This window comes from Bubalus kerabau, chromosome 8 (assembly GCF_029407905.1).
Source record: "Bubalus kerabau isolate K-KA32 ecotype Philippines breed swamp buffalo chromosome 8, PCC_UOA_SB_1v2, whole genome shotgun sequence".
In the NCBI taxonomy this organism is placed as follows: Eukaryota; Metazoa; Chordata; class Mammalia; order Artiodactyla; family Bovidae; genus Bubalus; species Bubalus kerabau.
The window spans coordinates 115,883,327-115,887,729 of NC_073631.1; positions in this window are offsets into that span (position 1 = coordinate 115,883,327).

Here is a 4,403-nt window from a genome sequence, read left to right on the forward strand (position 1 = left end):
TGAATTAAATATACTAGAGGTTGATGTTACTTGGATGTCGACTTTTTTAGTAGTACTATGAGACATGAGGTTTAATTTTTTTCCAAACTTATTTCAAAATGTGTCACAAACCTTTGGCTTGGTAAGGCATTGATAAATTCAAGATAGAGTGGGAAATGAGTAATAACTTTAATTGGACATTTGTTATTAAATTGTTTAGGGTGTTGCTTTGCAAACCAACTTGCTGCTTTTGCTTTCGGACAAAATCAATGAGGCGATTTTCAGTGATGATACTCAATCCATGTAAGATAATACACACCCCAATTTTTTATCTTAGGTTTTAGAATTTGTATACTTGATGTGCAGAAAATTTGGCCATGGAACCATGGTTCTTGGATCATACCTTCAGTGGAAGAAAAGCAAATGTCATGCTTCATAACCTGTTTAATTTTCTTAATTGAATTTAGCTCAATTGAAATCCAGTGAATTTCAGTCCTTTGAGGGCGTAACTTTAGTATTTGTGTATTCTGTAAACAAAGAATTGATTGAATGTAGTTCTTAAAAAGCTTTTATGCTTATTAGACTATAGTGATTCTAGAAGGAAACAATTTGTTGTCCCGTTATTCATTATTTAAATAAAATTGCTAGTGAGGATAGAAATTTTCATTGGCACATTTTGTCACTAAAATTCAACTTTTCAGGAATTTCCTGGCGGTCCAGTGGTTAGGATTCGGTGCTTCCACTGCAGGGGGCCCGGGTTCAATCCCTGGCTGGGGAACTAAGATCCAGCAAGCTGTGTAGCACCTCTAAAAAAAAAAAAAAAAAAAATTTAGCTTTTCCTTATCCTAGATAACGGTCAATAGTGATCCTCCTGTCTTATCGTCTTCAAGTTATTTTGAGAACTGGTTTGATAATTTCACAAAGAGAAGCAGTGAGTTTCATTTATCGGTTGTAGCGTAAGGAATGGTGTGGACACAAGAGGTAGCCCAAGCCCGAACCGAGTGAGTTAGGGCAGGAATTCGGTTTGATTGTGGAGCAGATGCGTGGTCCTGGTGCTCATCTCCGTCGCCCAACTCCTTCTCTGACTGTCAAATGGCTTCGTAGGTCCCAACATAGAGACACACACAGAAAGGGAGCCCCTCGCCTGAGCAGTTAAGCCTCTTCCCAAAGTCCCCACAGAAGAGGGGAGCTTGGTCCAGAACGAGGGGGGCTGGCTTGGCGCTCAGCATCTCTGTCTTCGTGTTTGGTGGGCCCCGTGCTGTCCCCAGGTTGCTGGGCTGGCCTGGCCTGTCTGCCGTGTCCACGGGAGAGTCAGAGCTGCAATTCGAGAAAAAGGACTGTTTCGCCTTCTGTATTGAGGATCCACGAAGAAGAAATTGGGAGGCGGGCTGCAACAGCATTAGCAGCACCCACTCGACGTTTAAATTCTGACCGCATGACTGACCTGGGGCTAATCGCTTCACCTCTGTGAACTTTATCTGTAAGAGGGACTATGCATCCAAGAGAAAATGAAAGTATTTACTTAGCACAGTGTCGGGAACGTGGTAGGACCCAGTGAATCATACTGATAATCACTATTAATGCCTAATAAACTCAAGGCTAGGGTCTGATTTCTGACTGGAAGTTTTCACAGTAGGTCCCTTACTATCTTAGCCCTTGATTTAACTAGTGTTTTTTCTTCTGCCCTCCTGCCTTCCCTCTCTTTCCTTCCTTCCTTGTCTCCCTTCTTTCTTCCTTCCTGTCTTTTCTTGCTTGAAAAATTATTTTAGCCTGGAGTTACCTTTGGTAGAAAGCAGAAATAGAAGGGTTAGTTGGTGTTTTAACTAAAAACACCCATTTCAAGGAACCCAACGAGAAGTGGTCAGTGCAGAACTGATTGCAAATCTACATCTAGAAGTCCCCACGACGCCGGGTGAAAACAGTAAGAGGCTTCAGCAGCTGAAAACGCTTTCCAGAAAGCCCGAGGAGAGGCCTCGGCCTGACTCACTGTTGCCCTGGCAACAGGAGGGCCTGGAGGCCTCCGTCCTTGATCCCTTAATCTGAGGAGCCGCCACAACACCGCCCCCGGAGAGGTCCCCACAGACACCTGGCTCGTTACAGCTACCCTGCCTGAAAGGAGGGTCAGGGGAGAGACGGCAGTGTGGCCCTTCCCCCGACAGCGGCCTAAAGGTCTCCGTCGGGCCTCAAAGGAGAATCAGGCCGCAGTCTGCGGTGGCTTCTGAGTGCTGTCAAGGCAGCGCAGGGTCTCCTAATCCTTTTGTGTTTCTCCATGGAGCCCAGCACAATGCTCTGCACACAAGGGGTGTCTAATAAGTACGGCGTCCGCGTGGTGCCGAGCGCCCGCTCCAGTGCCAGCCCCATGGCCGGCTCGCTCACTGCCCCCTCCTGGGTGAGCCAGCCCGCGGGCAGCGACCACCTGCTCCTCCCCGTCTCCGTTTCTGCAGCTGCAGACAGGGGCTCCCTGACCCTAAGGCCTTTCTGGCCCCTAAGATTCTTTTTTTTACTCTCTTGCTACGTGCGTGATTTTGGCAAACGTTTGGCACAGGCCAAAATTCTGCTAGGTATACGGATTCCCGATTGTACCTTAAATTTTAAAATCTGATGGTAAAATGGAGTAATTTTGAAAAGAGGGGCTCCGGCTTCTCTTTTGTCAATAACCATAAAGGTTATTTGGTTATGAGGCCAAATACTTGGGCTTTGGCGCCAAGATGGCTTGAGTTCAAGTCTTAGCTCTGCCACATGATGGCTGTGTGACTCTGAGCAAACCAAACCTCTCTGGGCCTCAAACACTTCACTTATAAAATGAGCATGTGGTGTACACACCCGAGCTACAAGGCCTTAGAAGGTACGTAAAACCTTCAAAAGTGAAAGGATTTCAATAAATGGCAGTTATTCTCTTGGGCACACAACCCCGTGGGGGCCAATGGCAACTGACAATTCAGGAATTTGAGTCTGGCTTTCTAATAAGTTAAAGGTCCTGGGGAAGTGCCATGAGGGTACTGCTACCCAGGAAGGTGGGTCCTACCCACTGCAGGTGCTGGCGTGTGGCTGAGACGTGAGTTTAAATCCCTGTCCACTCCCACTTCAAGACTAAGTGCGGTTGTCTGTGTGATTTAACTTGAACTTCTTTGCACCAAAGTAATTTTCTGGCTGGTGGGGAAATTGTCTTTCTCAGAGATTCATTCTTTTAGGACACAACACCAGTTCACTACCTGCCCAAACTTTTGCTTTTACTAAAATTAAGCTATCATTGGCTTCCCTGGTGGCTCAGACGCTAAAGAGTCGGCCTGCGATGAGGGAGACCTGGGTTCGATCCCTGGGTTGGGAAGATCCCCTGGAGAAGGGAACGGCTACACACTCCAGTATTCTGGCCTGGAGGATTCCATGGACAGAGGAGCCTGGCAGGTTACAGTCTTTGGGGTCACAAAAAGTTGGACATGACTGAGTGACTTTCACAGCCATAAACTAATCTGAAATTAGCAAACTTTCATTCAGACCTTGGGATGTGCCAGCATCTTTGCTACATATTTACTCTATTGTTATTAAGCCTCAAAACAATGGTTTAGTGTCTGCAGTTCATAGGTGAGGACAGGGTCAGTTAATTAGCTTGTTCAAGGTGACACAGCTATCATGTTTAAATCCACATCTGTTTGACTCCAGGGTCCGTCTATACTTATAGTGACTCCTCTGTTTGATGCTGGTCTGTGGCTGCTGTTGGGCAGATGGAGAGTGGGGATCACACAGGTGTCCAGAAGTCGGGAAAAGGGAGGAGTGACCTGGAGTCCAGGGTGCTGGGCTGCAAGGAGGAATAAGCATGAGGAGGGGGTTAGAGCCAAGGAAGGGGAGGGGGGTCTACCGATCAGGTCTGAACAGCCCAGGTACCCTCAAGGTCTCAAATTCCAAGACTTGTAAAGATTTTGAGCAGCAGTGGCCTTCCACCAAACCTCTCCAGAACACCTCTGCTCACATCTCTTCAAGGCGTCAAACATCCCTGTTTCCTCTGTCACACCCCTCACCCCCAGCAGCAGATCGTCCACAGACCCATCCTCTGACCCGTCCTCTGACCACCGCTGGTTCCCTGTCAAGTCTGACTCCGGACCGTTCCCATCGCAGCAGCCCCGATACCCACTTGTCCCCATCTCTCTCCTGCTCAGCAGTCGGCAATGGCATTTCCTACAAGATCAAGTTCAAACTCCACACTCTCCAGTCTCAGATCCCAGACTCCCTCCACAACACTGTCTACCCCCAGCCAGCCTGTCTGGCTCTGTTTTCTCTCCACAAGCCCTTTCTCCAGTTCACAGATTTCATCAGGCACTGATCCCTGATTCAGCTGGGCCCACTTTCCACGCTTCAGCCATCGAGAATGCCCACAGCTGGAAGGCCTTCCTCCTGCCTCAAATCTGTGAAAGCCTCCAGCCCAGATC